At 42.2% G+C, this 19,489-nt stretch overlaps 1 long non-coding RNA gene across 1 annotated transcript; it reads right to left on the reverse strand.

Moving 5' to 3' along the window:
- Positions 1 to 4,064: 4,064 nt before the first annotated feature.
- On the reverse strand, positions 4,065 to 9,666 carry LOC309359100. Its single transcript, XR_014163718.1, has 3 exons — positions 9,199 to 9,666; positions 5,049 to 5,157; positions 4,065 to 4,279 (listed from the first exon to the last, which is right to left on the reverse strand). It is a non-coding gene; the product is annotated as an uncharacterized lncRNA (long non-coding RNA).
- Positions 9,667 to 19,489: the final 9,823 nt, after the last annotated feature.

Raw genomic sequence — 19,489 nt, forward strand, 5'->3', positions numbered from 1 at the left:
TATCCTATCCTACTTCCTTTAGCCCCAGGAGTACAAAGAGGGAGGCTGCTGGAAGTTAAAGCAGCAGTCTTAAGCCTGGCTAGTAATGCAGAGTGTGACTCCTGGCAGGTAACCCCTTTCTACCTGACTATAAGTACACTTGGCTGTCCAGTTTAATGCTTCAACTGCCTGTTCCGATATTCTACTCAAGGTTCTTGTGTTGTATGGTTCTTGTGTTGCTTATTATCTGGCATTTGGGCAAAAGTAAGGGCAGTGCATAAGGAGGTGGATAGCTGAGTTGGTTAGAGCGTGGTTGCAGGTTCGATTCCTGTAAGGGACAGCTGCATATTCCTGCATTTATGATTCTGTGAGGTAAATTTCTGAGCCTGGTCATGGGCTTCAGGCTTATGTACTCCCTCCCCTCCCTCTTTCTCTGCTTCCTTCAGTGTCGTAAAAGGCAACCACTAGATTAGCTAGAAAAACCTCAAATTCAAATACATGGTGGGGCCTCCTTACCTTCTACACTTGGTAGGTGGAATAAGTTGGACTCACCCTAGATATAATCCCAAATGCTGAATAAATCTGAGGAGGTCCCAAAGTAGTGTCACCAAGGATATTGGTGCAAGGAGTGGGGGCTTGCCGCCATCCCACACCTCTTCTTCCCAGGACACAGAACACACCAGGCAAGGGACTCTTGTATCAGATCCTAGCAGCTATGCAATGGTGTAGTCCTGACTTGTAACTTATTTGCTTGTTTTTATTAATTTGTGTCCTTGGTAAGGTGGAAGAATAGGGGGAAGAACACTGAGCATGCCAGAAAATATAAATAAAATACCACTAGATGGTGCTAAAAGCACAGCTATTATTTATATAGTACCGGTATGTCTTTTGTGGTTTGAAAGACTTGAGGACTATGCAACTGGAGACTATTAAAGAGTTATGGTGCAGGAGGGTTTTCATCTCATTTTAGGAATGTGGAATGAGCTGCTCAGTATCATAAACTATCTTATTAAAACACTGCTTCTAAAAAGTGATTATCTAGTCAGAAAACCTCCCAAGCAGGGGTTCACATTCACAAGGGCTGACCCATCTCTGGCCTAACTACCATTAATACTTCAAATCCACATGCAAAGGGTCCTAGGATATGCCTGCATGCAGAGCTGTTTCTGGGGCAAAGACTCACTGAAGTCTCCCATCTGTTCACATACCTCTGGTTATGTACTTAATTCGTTCCGGAGGTCCGTTCTTAACCTGAAACTGTTCTTAACCTGAGGTACCACTTTAGCTAATGGGGCCTCCCGCTGCTGCTGCTGCTGCTGCGCCGCCGCCGCACGATTTCTGTTCTCATCCTGAAGCAAAGTTCTTAACCCGAGGTACCATTTCTGGGTTAGTGGAGTCTGTAACCCGAGGTACCACTGTACAGCGAGGAATAAGTTGTGACAAATTCTCTGCTTTAGCTTTGCCAACTCTCTCCCCCACCCAACTGCGCCTGCACTGCCATAGTGGGGAACATTTTTAAGACGAAGGGCCAAATGCCCTTCTAAGCAGCTTTGCAAGAGCCATATACCAGTAAGTGGTAGGACCATGGGCAAAAGTCGACAGCGCAACAAATGTGAGCTTTCCATTTGTACCCATCAACTAGCTTCTACACACACACTGCCCTCTATTCTCCATCCAGGCAAGAAAGAGGCACTCTAAGAATTCAAGGACACAGTCTAGCCAGGCAAAACGACTCAGCAGGCTTGTCATTACCTCAGCAACACACAATGAACCTAGCAACTAGGTTATCCTCTCAGCTGCAAATGAATTTAGCTGCAACTGCAAACTCTCTTCATCTCTTAACAGTGTAACATAATATACACTGTAGCTATGATAAACATGTAGAGGAATTTCCACATTGTTTTCAGGAACAAAGACAGACCTGGCCCACCCATGCAGTGGGGCGAAGCAGCGGTGGAAACTGATCACAGCTTCTGCCACCACCAGAGAAGCAACCAAGGTAAGGGAGCTGTTGGCATTGGCAGAGTGACACAGCATTCTGCCACACAGTTTTGCCACCAGTGGCAAAGCTCTCCGGAAAAAAACTGAGTGAGAGGGAAGCATTCCCAAAGTCCTTGCAGAGTTTGCCCTCACACATTCCAGTGAGACTTTGCAAGGGCTTTTCCATGAGGTGAAGCCCTTGCAAACCTCATGCCCTGCCCCCAGTGGGACCTAAGACATTAAAAAAAAAAAATCATGAAGGAAAGACCTGCCTGGGGCTTTAAGTGGCTCCAAGCAAATACTTTGTCCCGTCTTTTAACATGTTTAAGATTTACAATATCTCAAAACTGATATTGAATATTACTTTAGTCTGACAAAATCTGACCACTTAAATTTTATCCCAGTGGGATTATTGTGGCTCTTTTTATGCATTTGTTTTGCTGCATGAGCGTGCTGATATTGTATTTTATCTGATTTTTGGTATGTCTTTTAATTTTTATTGACTAAATTGGTTTATGTCACCTAGAGGACTAGGCAAACATGTGACTTATCAATGTAAACAGTAACAAACAATGCACCGGGCATGTTAATGGTGACTCCCCAAAGCTTTTGTTTTTATGTCACACCTTTCTTCAAGGCTTGTGACTGACAAAATTTATTGTTGCATGAGCTTCAATTGTCTGAGGGCAACTAACCCATTACTTCATGTCTGTGAGGAGACATATTATACTAGCTGACAGGAAAAGTCTTCTTAAAATGTTTCCCAAGACATCCTGAGCTCTACATAACATGTCACCTCCAAAACTCTTATACTTGCTTTTAACCTACAAATATCAAATCCTAACACTCTCCTAGGTGGGGAAGGAGACAGCTGAGTTAAGAAATCTTTCATTTTTAAAACAGGGTAGCAATCTCTAAGCAGAACTTTCAGCTCAATTCTCATGTGCTTGGCAAGGTAAGGGTATTCTCGTCCCCTCAAGAGCTCATAAGGTTAGGCTCTGTTTGGATTAAAATGAGCTTGTCCCCATTCCTCAGTTCATGCAAAGGAGGAACAAAAGAAGTGTGTGGGGTTTAGGGGTGTTCAGTGCATGGAGGGACCTTTTCATGGTGCAACAGCAAGGCTCTGAAAGCAAAATTTCACCATGCCATTCTCACTTTGTGCCTGTAGAGGGGAGTAGATAGCTATTTTATGATGCACCGTCGCTCTACTTTCAGCTAATGAATCCTTGCCTTCCATTGCAAAGCCTGAACTAAGGTCATTTACACAGGTGATGTTCAAATCCATTTTTCCCTACCTCTGAATGTCCACATCTATAATTTGCATATAATTCCTGCTTCCTGTCTCTCTTTAACAGCTCCAAAAGGTGACCCATTTCATATTTGGAGAGCCAGCACGCCAGAGGGAGAAAGTTTTTTCTGTCCACCATCTAGGCCAGAGAACGTTTCACTCTTTTCCTCCAATAGCTGGTCTTTCCTCCCTTAGCAGTCCTTTAAAGGGGCTCCTTTTACTGCTGAGGCTTTGTGACTTTCCGAACGAATGCACGAAAAATGAACATCCAAGTTGCATACATTTTAATGCACTTTGCACACATTCTTCCAACAAAATACACTTTGTTTCAATGCCCTAAAATATATACACGTATGCATTTACTAACAAAAAATATGTTTTTGGTGTGTACATTATGGGATCTAAACTGCACCACAAACTCTGGAGAAGTGCATAATTGAACTGATAGTGTGCTCCAGTCTGCAAGCACATGCAGGGACACTGAATCAGGCTGGCTCACTGTGAATTAAACAAATTTCTCTCCCATCCCTAGCAGAAATAAAAATACATGATGGGGAAGGAGCCAGCCTTCTCCCCACCCATTATTCATTTGCTTCAAATTGTCACATCAGCAGCTACAAATCTGAAACGAAAAAGAATCTCCAAGCTATGCAAAACTTAAGAGTTCTTTGGCTCTAAGATGCAAGAGCCAGGATCTTTTACTCGAAAGTAGCCTCACCAGTTTGTGAAGATGTGATTTTTGGCCTCTGTAATAGCCTGCATTCCTTTTATTGTTAGCACATACGCGCACGCACGCACGCGCACACACACACACACACACACACTGCAACCAAATTGGTCTCCCCTTGAAATCTCACCATATTCTGCCACCATGAAATATCTTGCTGAATCCTCATATGCAAAAAGTGGACTTCCAATGACTATGGTGTATCCTCCCACAGCTGCTTCGGAGGCCAGAGGAAAAGACAGGTCCACAATGCCATTTTGAGGCTTCACATCCGCCCACTGGCCTATTCGGTTCTCATTAGGATCCTGGGCACAGGGATAAGACCAAAAAGACTGTGTGGTTTGTGTGGTTTGTAACATCACAAAAGCAGTCAAATACAACATTTCCTGTTTGCCCAGAGCGGACACAGAGGGGACTCTTGCTCCAGTCAGGAGGACTTCCTGTCACACCTGGTCTGGAGCATCCTCACCCTGTATGTGACCAGGTAGATGAGCTTGACCTTCTGAGACCCCATAAAAGGGCTGGTCACGCAGCCCTCTTTCTCTTGATGCTCTTCCTCTTGTACTATCTTGTACTATTTTTGGCCCTTTTCCCTCACTGCCATGAAGGCAGCAAAAATAGGAGGCAATGTCTTCTGTCCCAAACCACATTCACAAGCCAGTTTTGAATGTAAATATTGTACAAACTGTGTAGTCCTGCTTTAGGATTCCAGAAATAAATAAAGGGCAATGAGGTGAATATCTATATCTATATGTTTATTTTCAAATGCAGGTTTGGGAATAGCTATCCGCGTGCCTTTCCTCCCTCTAAGCCAAACATCCCTCATAATGATGAGAGTGTGTTGAATCTCACTCTTAATGGCATGCACTTCAAATCATTCGACCTGTACAGTATACTTAAATTACCAATTAACCCTCACAAAAAAAGATCAGGTCGGGTCAACTGAAAAAATCAAGGCTGTCTGGGCACTTCCATTACCACCATGAAGCAATCAGGAATAAACCAACTGGCAGTTTGTGACCTCTGCCCCAAACAAAGGTCCCGTGCTTTGTGATTAATGGTTGTATGGTTCACCTTTTGTTCCCAGACAAGCAGTACTTAACCAGCTTTCATTTCATTCCATTTCTTTTTTGCATTCTGCTGATCAAGAACCTTCAAAAATGTGTCTTCCTGAGAACAGGCGCTAGGAAAGAAAAATAAAATAAAAACAATTTCAGGAATTGGGGTTTTTTTAAAAAAAGGTTCCAGAACTATGGGGGCTCTGGCTCATGATCTTGTCATCAGTTGCATTTCATACAAAGAACCCAGATGAATCAGACTACAGGTCTGTTTAATCCAATAGTCTGTTCCCAACCATGGCCAATCTGCTGCCTATGGACAGTCTAAAAGCCAGGCATGAGTGCAGAAGCCATCTACTGATTGTGATTCACAGCAAGTGATATTCATATACAGTGGTACCTCTGGTTACATACTTAATTCGTTCTGGAGGTCCGTTCTTAACCTGAAACTGTTCTTAACCTGAAGCACCAGTTTAGCTAATGGGGCCTCCCGCTACCGCCACACCACTGCTGCACGATTTCTGTTCTCATCCTGAAGCAAAGTTCTAAACCCGAGGTACTATTTCTGAGTTAGCGGAGTCTGTAACCTGAAGCATATGTAACCTAAAGTGTATGTAACCCGAGGTACCACTGTAGCCATCATGACTATAGCTGTCAGGAGCCATCCTACTCTCAAGTAGGACCCTGGTAGAGGCACATGCCCAACTGGCATGTTCTCTCCCTCCTGGTTGATCATTTGGGAGCTTTGAAAGCTTTCTTCTGCCCGAACATCACAGCGACTGATGCCAAGAAACATCAGCACACTTAGGGATCCGCAGAGTCTTCGCAGCTTGCGTAACAGACCTCAGCAACTCAGCATTTTGGCTAATCTACTTTATTTACATGTAAAACACTCAGAGCATTCTGACTTAGCTCCTTCCTCTTTCTCATCAGACAGCAAAGAGGAAGAACAAAAGACAATAATCCCATTTCACAGAACACAGTAACACAAACATCCTGTCTCCGTCACTTCCCACTCTGTGGAATGAAAACATACAGCATCATGTGATAGACAACAATCACATGACTGCAGACATGGGGAATGAATCTTCAACAATAGCCTCCCCAATCCCCCCTTTAAAGCCATTTAAAGTAGTGGCCATCACCAAAATCCATCAGTTATGATCATCATACTTGTTAACAATTATCAAGATGCATGCTTGACCAAATAACATATTGATTCATAAGAAAATGTGTATTAAGAATCTAAAAATGTCTTTAACTGACACAAATATTTATTTAGCATTAAGCAACAGCTATATATAACATCCGGATTAGTTGTTGTGGAAATTTTGTGATTTGAAGTGTTTTTGGAACCTCAACCACCATAGTGATTATGCAGTGCTAAGTCACAATGTCTTGCCTGAGAATGATAGCTGTTAATTGCTTTCATGAATATGGATCTGAAAACTTGCCTACAACAGAAAGGTGCCATGCACTTAAAAATGTAGATTAGCCATGGGAGCAAGGGTAAATAAGTCCACACTGGCATATTACTCTCTGAAGTATCAAATATGTTGTATTAAGGGCAGCACAATTAATTGGAAGTCAAATATTACTGGGAATATTCATTGGTATCAGATTCAATATATGGTTATGAACTCCTCCCTGGCTGATTCCAAATTTGAGCCTATTTGACTCCAAGCCTATTGTTCACTTCTCCTTAGTAGTCAAGGGCTGAGGGGTGTCAAAGACCCACTATCATTTTTGCAGGAGGGTCCACGTCTTCATCATCCTACCAGCCACCCAATCAGCATGAAATGGGAGCTTTCTAACACCAGGGCAGTCTTTACCATTTGAAGCCAGGGGTAAAAACATGCTCCCCTGCGGTTGTTGATGTTGTTTCTGACAAGTAGTTTGAAAATGGGGGCCATGAGGGAGGTGTCCCTGGACAAAAAAACGAACACCAAATTTCAGACAAACATGTCCAGGGACAATTGTGCTTGTTTATTTTACCTTCATTATAGGAAAAAGTCACACTTTTCTTGTTCTCCCCTCCCCCTTTCCTGGAAGTGTTCTCTGTGAAGAAAAAGAGAGTGCTTTTGGGGTTCACTGACACACCTTATTAATGGCGCAAACCAGCTCAGAGACATGAAAGCTTGTTCCAAATCAGCTGATTCACCTCATTCTGGGTATTTACAGAAGATGGAGGGGGAAAAGGAAGCAAGGGAAATATGGGTAACAATTGATTTGAGTACCACAATGGAATCTGCTTCATTTCTTTTTCCTTTTCTTGTTAAAGAAAATATCTGCTGTTGGGGAATTTGAAGTATTTTCCTTTCACTCCAGTTAGCTGTTGCCAGCGACTACTACACATTCACTACACAAACACTGATTTTGTATTCTGACTGACAACAAAAGACAACAGGAGCAAATCTACCAGTCCTATTTGGACTTGCATACCATGGATAAGCATAGAGAACATTGTCATTCAACTGACAGAACCCGGTGAATCGAGTCACTGCAATACATATGCTAAGGTTCATATATTCAGGATTTCAAGGCTATTCTTTGTCTCTTGGTGACGCTTTACACTGTGATTTCCTCAATATACGTTTATCATAGGATTTTGATGAGAAAAGACCTGTCTGTTTTTTACACACACCCACACACCATGCCAATTTCTTCTTTCTTCCAGCAGCGATGCTCAAGAGCTAAAGCATTGGAATACCTTTTTTCATCATGAGTAAATGGCATGTTACTTACAGATACTTATACTGAAGTCCTGGTGATTTTTAAAATGAAAAGCAGCCTGGGATTCGGAAACACAGGCGTGGGGTGGGGGTGGGGGTGATTAACTCTTTTCTCATCAGTCATTTTTCTGTTAAAAATCACTCCTCTGGCTGGTCCCCCCGCAATCCAACAAGAGTCAGATTCCCAGTATATGTTAACAGGTGATTGATTTATATAAGCTTACTACTCTAGGTTCCAATTTTTAAAAATCATGTCTATGAGAACAGTGGCTTATACGATGACTTCATCACATATCAGAAAGGTTATGATGACAAACAGAATTCTCTCTACCATAATAGCCCTCAGAGAGCTACAGTGAGTCAGGAGAGATTATGTGCTCCCAGAAGTATATAAAGGTTCACAGGCGGAATTCAACTAAACAACTGTGTGAAAAGAATGGTGTCCACCTATGCAATGGGACTTTCCCACCCTAGAACAGATTTAGGGCGGAGGAGAGAGGGAGAGCATTCTGTTGCACAAGGAAAAATCCTTGTGCTGATGGAACATTAGCCGTAGTGCTACACTGAAGTCTTCCCACAGAGTAGAATGAGATCCTCATATCTAGTGCTAAAACAAAGTACAGTAACTAATATGCTCCATTCTGCTGTCACAAATGTTGCTATGGGGGGTCAGGGACGGAGAAAGGGGGTGTGGCAGGGGCAGGCCACCCCAGGTGTCACAACTGAAGGGTGGTGACAAAATGCTGGGTGGCACTCACTGCGGGGCCTGCAGCACTCCCAAGCCACGCATCTCTCCTGCGAGTGACGCAGTAGATTGGGTCCCACAGACTCTACAATGCCCCAAACGGTCTGCCTGCTTGCCTCCCCCTCAGCTGAAAGGCAGTTAGGGTGTGCCACCCCAGGCGTCCGACTGGCTTGCTCTTGGGGGGGGGCTCTAATCCAGCACCAGGAGTGTGGTCTCTTGCACCATGTTTTTGCCACCAAGTAATGCCTACCAGCTTGGCTGGTGCCAAGTGTTCCCTTCTCTTCTCAATAGGCAATTAGCAGTGAGGATCTCTCTCTTCTCTGCAGAGAGAGTATTGCTATTCATCACTTTCCACAAGGAGAGGTCTCAAAGAGAATAAAAAATCCATAAAATTCAAAACACCTTGGTAATCAATTAAAAGCCAAATCCATAGAAAAATATACAATAGAACCCTCCCCCCCAAAAGTGTTCTTCCAACAATAACAATAAAAAGGATGGCTCCACCCCATTCTGACTGACAACAAAAGATGACAGGAGCAAATCCACCAGTGCTATTTGGACTTGAAAACCATGGCTAAGCATAGAGAACATTGTCATTCAGCTGCCATTTTCTACAGACCCCATCGAATCGGGTTACTGCTAAGTGATGAATGCCGCAAACTAGGCTAGACATCATAACAAAGTCTTACCCATGTTAACGACCCAAGGAAAAAGGTCTTAGCCTGACACCTGCAAGCTGACAATTATGGTATGTTTCCTTCAGAAGAAAACTGCACAAACTCAGGTGTAGATGTACCTGTCTGTAGCACATATCTATATTGGGTTCAATGGCTTTTGAAGTGTCTGAAGCCTCAGAATAGAGCCTTCCGGTCTATCAGTTTTGTTCTGCAGTCCATCATATTGACCAAATTGTAGCTTCAGAAGCTAGTGATCATATGTGCTCTATATAGCATGCAGAGAGCTTAGAAGAACTTGGGGGGGGGTCCAATTAAAGAGTGCTAATTGCTCTCCTCTTATGCACCTGCACAAAAGTATAGGCATAAGAGCTGCCACAAAAGTTGCTGTAAGAGCAACAAATTGGTTTTTAATGCAGTACTTTCAAAAGATGAATACAGTCTGGTATTTCCTGGTCCAGCCTCTCATCTCTCCTACCTGGTATGATGCTGTCATCCTTTAGTGCTGATAATGGTGTGAGCGTGTCATAAAGGGGTGTCTGTTGCACACTCCTTTCATATTCAGTATCAAAGACAGTTTGGTCGTGACAAAACAGGTTCCCCATTCTGCCTTGGCAGAGGAAGCAGGGGAAAAGATGTGTGAAGATAGAATTTGTCATCACAACTACTTAATCTGTATATTTTTCGGAAAGGCAAACTATTTGTCATAACCCAAGCTTAAGCCCCAACCCTGTCTAGAGCACTCTGGAAGTCTAGACAGTCCCATTTTGGGATGTAGCAGGTCCAATCTCTACTTCACTATCCCCATCTCACCAGAATCAACTCTGTAATACATTGTCACCAGCTAAGACAAGGCCAGTTGCTCAGGTGCTTCTTTGTGTTGTCTCCTGTTCTTCCTTAAATTCAGAATTGTTCTGCATAGATTTACTGCAGGGTTTTTGTTTTTAAGGCAGTTCAGCTTTAGAAGCTTCTTCTTCTTCTACATTTATCTACAGTCATATAAATATATCTCCCCCAACAATACACACAACTTAGTGTGAAATGCTTTAGGACAGTGGCTTGAATCCTATGAACACTTCCCTGGGAACACATTGGGACTTGCTTCTTATATGTGTGTATTGTTTCACTGTTATCACAGAATAATAAATGTTATGTGCAACTCCTCTAATTGTCAACTTTGAATTAAATTGTGGGGGCATCACCCTCTTTTGTGACTTCTATAGATAGAACGAATCTATGTTTAATATTCAGGGAGAAGGGCATGATAATATTGCAATCAAGCAGCCAACAAATGAGAAAACTGAACTTTAAACATTTCCTTTGCCTTTTCATAGGTAGGCAAGACAAATTCACTATTTGCCCTATAGCCTTTAAAAGATCCAAATTGTTGAATATGGGAACACTATATACCGAGATGGGCTAACTCTATATCCCAAGATGCACAGAGTATTACACACGGTTTGATTTGATATTCCAAAATTGCTCCCAGGCCCAGAGCCTGCAATAGCATCGTTAACCTTAGCTCCAGAATTAGAGTTTCTACTTCAGTTCTAAAGTTCCATTAGCCCAGAGGCTATTTTCATCTTTCTGCCATGTACCCATGCGATTAGTGCTGAAACGGGGCATGTAAAAGTTGACACAGAGTCTGCATTTATTTCTGCATGCCTTTTTGTTCACTGGAAATCCTCAGCTGACCTGAGACGAGGTTCATGCAAACAAATGAGAGATGGTCACAAAGTAAGGCTCTCCACATACATTAAGAGCACAATCCTACACATGTTTACATAGGAGGAAGTCCCACTGAGGTCAATGGGATAAGTCTAGGTAAGTGCCCTTACCTGGATGAAAGGAGGGTATCTTGATTGGTAAAACAGCCCTTCTACCAACATGCTCACAGGATGATTTGACCACAGTCTCATTCTCTCTCCATGCACAAGCTATTAACTTGTTAAAATCTTAGATTGCTTTGCTTTGTTTTTTACTTCTTTCTGCTTGTTTCATCTTTCTTTGAGATTTGCTATTTGATTTTCCATGCTAGTCTCTTCCTCTAATCCTCCTTCTCTGCTGCTCTGTCTCTATTCTAATATCTCTACATCTATGTTTCATTGCTGGTGAAACATAGCATATTTAGGGGGGGGGAGCGTATAATATAATCACACAAAAGTAATATAAGCACACAAAAGGTTTGTTGGCAAGCTGAAAGGATGAGACTCATTCCAGGAAAACATTCCAGGAAACATTACTCTAAAGGCATGTCCCTATCTCTAAATCTCTGTTGTCTTTAGAATGATTAGGGATGTCTAAAGCAGAGCCTGTATTAATTCAATGGCAAGATCAGGTCATCATATTCTAGTTTAGTTTTAATGTCCCCAGTTTCTAAAGATGGCTATCATGAATACACATTCACCCTTCCTAGTGCAAATTCAGGCTTTCTTTTTCTGTAAGCTCTTCAGACCCTCATCATTGGAAGAAGAAAAAAGAGCAAGTTCCTACTTTTCACTTGATAGTGAAGAAAATTATGCATTTTTTTAAAAAAAAACCAAACACACACACACAGAGCAATAACTTTCCATTGATAATTTCACTTTTTGCCTTAAAAACCCCCACTCCATTTTAATTCTGACTTCTTTTTTTCATTGTGCTGTTATTTTGGGTGTGATTTGCAGAGTTAACATTGTCTTGTTTTGTTATTTTGTAGAGAATATCACAGGGACCTGAAGCTGACTTACTGGCATAACCTCACGGGCTTCAGTGAATACACACCAGAGATAGATCTACCCCATTGTGTTTCAAAAAGAAATTGTAAGGCAATAATGTATTTTACACACACTCCTCTGAGCCCAATTGCTCTATGTGGAAATATAGAAATAGACTGCAAAAGGAGGATTCGTTTCAATTTAATTATTCCTGGTAACTCACTGAGAGGAAGCACAACATCTGGCTTCTCTATCTACATTTTCAGAAGATTGATTAGTGCCAATGAAAGGCAGGCAGATGTATTAATTAAGAACTATAAATGGAAAGTGCATGTCTTAGACCCAGTTCAACAAGCCAATATGGACATGGTAAGCAACTGAGAGGGACATAGGACAGAATGTGCTTTAGTGCAGTGGGCCATGTTAAGACAGTTAGCATGAGTCACCTCAGATGTAATCTGATGTAAGGAGTTAACAAGGCCATAGTTAAGGAATTCCACTTCATGGGCAAATTTCCCCTTGCCGTCAAGCATTGGTATGTGTGAGCATGGAGGGTAACAGGTGATATATTTATTGCCTCAGTGGGAAGTTATTCTCTGGTAGTGCACAGATGCCATCAGCTTCAGTGCTCCCTTTGCAATTCTTGATGCAGTTTCTAATGCGGCCTGCAGAGGTTATCTCCACAGCATGAAATCACAGATGGACAGATCAACCATCTGGTAGCCAAAATGGTGCACTCCAACTCTTGTTGGCTTCCAACGTCCATCATCATGGTCAGGGATCATGGAAGCTTTAGTCAAACAACATATGGGCACCAGATTGGCTATTCTGACCTAAGATTTCAAAAGCAATGATATTGTTATTATCATTTTAAAGAACACCCAATAAGCACATGGCAAAGAGACCAGTGGTTCCATTTGCTCCATGGTGGGCTGATTCTGGGCCAGTTATGTAACATGCAATTGTACAATTTCAAAGGGTCAGTTTTTTGTCTTAAAAGTTGCTTGCTGTCATATACCAGTTCGCACCATTGGAGAGCTATAATCATAAATGTAGAATAATGCTTCATGGAGTTTTCAGGAGGCAATTGTTATTTCCCCCCTCTCAGCTGAGAAATGCCATGACAAAAACCCTGTAATGCTTTAGAATAGCAATCTGATAAGCAGATTAGTTTTCAGAAATGTATTCAGGCAGTAGTTAAGTTCTTTTTTATTTATTTCAGCTGTCTCCACTGGAGATTTATTTTTAAATAAATGAACACACATCATGTACTAATAGTTCTGGCTTTGCAGAGTACATCAACCATTATGGGAAGGATCATAAGTAATGCTTTCCCATAAGATCTAAGCGATAGAGTTGGCTAGAGTAATCATCTGTTATTGTAAACATTTCCTCTCCAACATGTGCACGTACCAAATCACAAAGCCTTTAATACAAGAAAGCAATGGAATTAAATATGCTTGCTTAATGCTTCTGGTGCCTTTTATCTTTTGAGATGCGGTGGTAGTGAAAGCCATTCATGCTAGATTCAAAAAGAATGGAGAGTCAATTACATAAAATTCTATGGTTTGCTACAATCCTTTGCCCAATTACAGATTCTGAAACCCTTTTATTTTATGGAACTGGAGGCGCATAATTATTTTTTTTTCAAGTTGCTTTTTGACAAAGGTATTCAAAGATAAGTGCAGGACTAGAAATAAACTGCATGCCAATAAAAATTGAACAGTAAAAAGAAAATATTTATCAATTGCCAAAAAAAAAGCAGCAAGTGGTCAGTAAAACAACAGGCAAAAATGAAGAGCTACTAAAGCAGTAGAAACATCAGAGCAATATTCTAGAAGTCTTGGATAAAGTTTTAACCTGGCCACTACATATAATTAATGAAGAATCTTCCATAGTTCTCTGCCCTTGACCAATGAAGTGCTAGCATATAGCACTGTGTGGTCTATAGGGAGGCAACTTCCATCCTTCACTACTTACTCTCCTGTCCACTATTGCCTTCTAAGCTATCAGGTCTGAAGCTGAGACAGGCATTCCTTTGGGATGAAAGCACTCCATCTGCTTACTCCTAGCAAAGAAGAATGGAGTTAAGTATCTCCAGCACATTAGTAACCAAGAGAGCAATCCAAACCTCCTTTGCAGCAGCAGCTCAGTGAGCACATGGGGATCTAGCCCACATGACCCAGCCTCCTCATATAACATCTAAACAGGGCTATGGATTGTACCATTTGAGACTAACAGACCCTCCAAGTATCCCTATTTTCCGGGGACAGTCCTGGATTTACAGAAGCCCTCCTGGTTTCCGTTTTATCCCCAAATGTCCCGTCGTTCCTCAGCAGGACACCCCTATTTTCATTGGAGAAATGTTGGAGAGGATTGTCTAAAGATATGTGCAGTTAACATTTGAATGTTCCCCCATAACAAAACAAAAACAAAAAAACCCACCCCAAACATTTGACTGAGCATGCTGGTTCTTAAGAACACCCCCTGACCTCCCTTAAACTGAAAGGCAAAGGGTCATTGTGCTGGGATCAATAGAGTTGTGTATATTATCACTCAGCCCACCCCTGAAAGTATTCTTCTATTCGAATCCTTCTGTAATTAGCAGCAGTACTCAGAGCTAAAAGGCAGATCGTCCCCTCAATTAAATTTATGAAAATCTAATTCCTTTTGGTATCCATATTGAACTGCAGCAGGACCATTTCCCTTTCAGGCAAGGGAAGCCATTTCAGAGGAGGGGACAAAAATGAAATAAGAGCACAACTTGATTATTGCTCAAATGAGTGCAGATATCATTTAATAGTACAGGAAACAAAAACATTGGTGTTCTTGATTGAAGTCCCAGACTTTCAGGTTGAGACAGTGCATTGTTATCACCAAGCTAAATGGGCTTTTTCCCTTAAGGCCGTTTGGCCCTTGTTACTGTGCTGCCAAAGTACAGGAGCTCATCTGGTCCAGAATTTATTCCTAGCTAGGCTGGCTATTGCATGACATTGCCCTTTATGTCAAAAGAACTCCAGCATGCAAGTGCCAACCTTTGAAATGGAGGCAAACTGGGCACTATGGCTGTTGGAAAAGGTCTGCAAACACTGTCAGATCTACTTGGCTGCCTCAGGGCACACGGACATGAAGAGAGCTGTTTGGAATTAGAACAACCTGCTGCTGACTATCCTGCTCCTGCCTCCAATACATTATCCATGCTTTAGGGCAGATATAAACAGCACACTAACACAGTCCTCTGGTTCCCGGTCCCAACCCCATATGTGCTGAGTATCTTTAAAGTTGGTGTAAAGAAGGCATGGGCAAACTCGGCCCTCCAGATGTTTTGGACTACAATTCCCATCATCCCTGACTACTGGTCCTGCTAGCTAGGGATCATGGGAGCTGTAGGCTAAAAACATCTGGCGGGCCGAGTTTGCCCATGCCTGGTGTAAAGTTTGTGTGATTATTTCAGATTTAACAAGAGATGGGCAAAGCGTGTTCTCCTTCATGGAGAGCACGTGTTGCGGTGGGGGCTGACAGGACACTCCAAAGTTGTGGGGCGGGCTAATTGATTGTTGGCCACTGATGTGATTGGGCTTCCCTTGTTGTTGGGAAGAAGTTAATGTTGCCATTTGTTGATTGATTGACAGCCAGAAATGCTAAAACTCCCTGCATGAGGTGTAAAGCTTCCTCTTTCGTCCCGTGCATCAGATTGTCCGTCCCCCCTCCCTATATTTAGGGTTGTTCGCTTTGACCTTGCTATGCCTGTCATGGGGTTGTCCGCTCTTGGGGCAGGGGCCTGGTAGGAATTTGTCCATCTGGCTGATTGGCTGGTGCCATTTAGTTTTTGCCTACTGTGTAGCAAATCGTCACAACTTGTAAGGTTGCGGTTAGGCATTGGTTTATGATTTGGTTGGTTGAGGGGGCATGGATTGGCTGTGCCTGCCCCTCTAATGCTGCTGCTGCAAGGGATTCCGTTAAAGGAATTGGGGGCTAACTATTGCTTGTCCACTCTGTCAAGGGGGCTCGGGCCATAGCAATGAGCTCCTGGTTGCATTTGGGGTGAGGGCAGGTTCCCTGCTCCGCGTAACCCCCAAGTGTATTCCCCCATTCTGACTTTCGCATTGTGCAGAATGTCAGTCTGTCCCCATGGGGGGGCAGATAGTCGCAACCAATGCCTAAGCAACCACTCACATTTTTGTATTTTAATAAAGTTGTGGCCAAAAATTATGCCAAAAACCTTAAATAAAATTTCTGTGTGATGTGTGAGTTTTTGGGGTGGCCCTGGGGACCTCAACACGCAAAACCCAAGTAATCTCACTTCAGAATAGACTGGGACTCCAAGCATTTTTGGAGAATTCTAATAAAGTTCAGCTTTTTATTAAGAAGGAGGAGGAGGAGGGAGTACTTGGTGCTGCCCAGGAATTCAAGGGAAAAAGATGTGATTTTTAAAAATTGAATAGTGTGATTTGAGAGGTTTAGGACTGAGTGCATGCACACCCACACATATGCACATTGACGCAGGAACACCTGAACCCTTTGTGTCTGTAAAGGGGGAGAATTAATGTTTAATTGGGGTTAATTTGGCCTGCCTTCTTGATGTACAGCATCCAAACACAAAGTCCTGCTCCTCCACTCTTGGGAACCCTCGTACTGAGTTGGGTAATAGTATCATCAGTGCCATCCAAACTGACTCAGGTTGGAATCATCCCACCAAACTGGGCAGAGATACCTTCAGAGCCAATCCTGATTGGGGCAGTTTCATCCCAAAAAGTGGGGAAACACACCACAGTCACATTTTAGTCTGCCATCTTGTTTCAAAATGGCGCATGGAATCTAAATGTAGATGACAACCGCCATCTCCCCCTCAGGAACCCTCCTGCCGAAATGGGTGACAATACCTTCTGTGGCATCAATAGTCATTAGTCAAGTAGTAGATCAGAATGGAGCCTTGATTCCAGAGACTATATAACTCCAATGGGTGAAAACAACAAGTAATAACTACCACCATCAACAAGAGAGAGCTATTGTCATGCCTTTGAGTTTCCCAAGGGCACATTACTGACCACATCTGGTGCTATACAGACCATTCATCAGATCCAGCATATTATGAATAATAGCAAATGGGAAACAATATTGTAGGGCAGGAATGAGGAACCTGTGGCATTCTAGGTGTTGTTGGACTCCAATTCCCATCATTTCTTAAAGTTCGGGGTGCTGGCTAGGACTGATGGAAGTTGGAGTCCAACAGTGTTGGGCTACTTTGGGAAGAACCATGGCTCAGTGGTAGAGCCTCTACTTTGTATACAGAAGATCAGTCACTAGCATCTTCACATAGGGCTAGGAAACAACCCTGCCCGAACCCCTAGAATGTCACTGCCAGTCAGCATGGAGACAATACTAAGCTAAATGGATGAACGGTCTGACTTGGTGAAAGGTAGTTTTATAACATCTCTGCTGTAGATGTTTGCTAGATGTTACAACAAATATGGAGCTACCACCAGAGTCCATGTCTCTTTCTGACTTGTCCTTATTATGATCTAGGTAAGCACTATGCATGATGTGATGTGTCTGTATTATGCATTACCTGTTGGCCACATAGATGGGACAATGTGCAGCTTAATGGTATCAAGTCATGTTTTCTGTTTTACAAGGATACCGTAGTGGCAGCTGAACTGTATGTTCTTTAATGCTCTTGTTTGAACATTAAATACACAAAATTGCTTGCTCACTACTCATCTTAACAAAGCACCAGTTGTTCTATCATCCATTTTCCCATTTTGGATAGGAGGAACTGGGGACTAAAAGCTGGCAGTCTTTGCAATTGGGGGGATTTGAGCTAAGGTTAATGTTCAACACCCTGCCCACTATGTCACATTAACTCTCATACATAGCATAGCACAGGGACTCAGTCTTTTTTATTTATTTTTGTAAAAATCTGGATTGAGCTTTATCAAGCATTTTATGGAGGTCAACTTGACCCTGATCAAATATTAATGAAGATGCAAATATTCAAAATAATAGATTTTGGCTTTAAATGAAAAGCTGTGAAATCAGACCTTACCTAGAATAGTGAAATGTGATTCTGGCATTTGTAAGCACCAACTGTAAGCATCATCAAGGGGGAAAGGACTGCGTTCATTTTCATCAGCAAGATTAAATTGCAGTTGTGGAGCTTTCATAAATGAAGCACAGAGGCATTAGAATGTTGGGCTTAATTACGTCTTCTGAGCACTATCCAAATACTAATATTTACCTTTGAGTCTACAACTAAATTGCATGTTTTCCAAACCCACAGAAGGCACTTTCTGAAGTCAATATGCAGATTGCTTTGGGGGATGCATCTAATAATTATGCCACTGATTGGAAGTTTCTTCAATAATTTACACAGGAAGCAATGCTGGTAAATTACATTTTTAAAACCAGCAAATCTGTTTGTTGACTGGGTTAATGATCAGGCTCTGAGAATACTCTCCATTTATTTTCTTCTTTAAATATCTATTTATTTTGAGTAGGAGGTATTTAACTATGGAAGAGGTCACTGTTTTAAAGATAAATCCGTCTTAGATTCTAGGCAAAAGAAAAGAAAAATATTACACAGTACAGGAAAGCCAAATTCTTTTTCTGATCCTTAGAAAGATACCTTCTTCAATAAGCAAACATTCCAGTTCAAATTAATTAATTAATATGCCTATATATCCCTATTTGGGTGCCATCTTACCAGTTACCGTATTTTTCGCCCCATAGGACCCACCGGCCCATAAAGCGCACCTAGTTTTTTTGGGGGGGAAATAAAGGGGGGAAATTATTTTACCCCCCCAGGCATGGGGCTGGGGCGGGGGAAGCCCGAGCTTCCCCTGACCCCAGCCCCCAGAACAGGCAGTTCTCTGCAAGCCGTGGGAGCCCAGTGCCTGGCTCCCACGGCTTGCAGAGAGCTGCGCAAAGCCTGGAGAGATAGAGGGGTCGGTGCGCACCGACCTCTCTCGCCCTCCAGGCTTCAGTGAAAGCCTGCATTCGCCCCATAGGACGCACACACATTTCCCCTTCATTTTTGGAGGGGGAAAAGTGTGTCCTATAGGGCGAAAAATACGGTACTCAGTTTCTGATGCTACTTGAGAATTCAGAGTGTGTGGGCAATCTACCCAGAAGATATTTGTATTTCGAGAAATTTAGTGATCTAACTTGGTTGCCTTCTTCCTACCCCCTGCTCCTTCCTTTTCCCCGTCTCTAAGCTCTTTGATGGCTGAAGAACAGCCTTTAAAAAGAAATGATGTTTAGAAGACATCTGAAGGCAGCCCTGTTTAGGGAAGTTTTTGATGACTGATGTTTTAATGTATTTTTAATTTTTGCTGGAAGCCGCCCAGAGTGGCTGGGGAAACCCAGCCAGATGGGCAGGGTGTAAAATAATAATAATAATAAATAATAATAATAATAATAATAATAATAATAATAATAATAATAATAATAAATTGTTATTACAACTACTACTACTACTATTATATTGGAAGGAAGTGAGAGCCCTGGGTACCTTCACTTTTTTTTATGTTAGACATTGTTTGAAGAAAGTAAGGTATTGGGAGAGGGGGCTAACAGGTTAGCTATCTATAAATCAGATGGTGCAGGGCCTA

The sequence above is a fragment of the Podarcis melisellensis genome, assembly GCF_964234715.1.
Source record: "Podarcis melisellensis genome assembly, chromosome: 1".
Lineage (NCBI taxonomy): Eukaryota > Metazoa > Chordata > Lepidosauria > Squamata > Lacertidae > Podarcis > Podarcis melisellensis.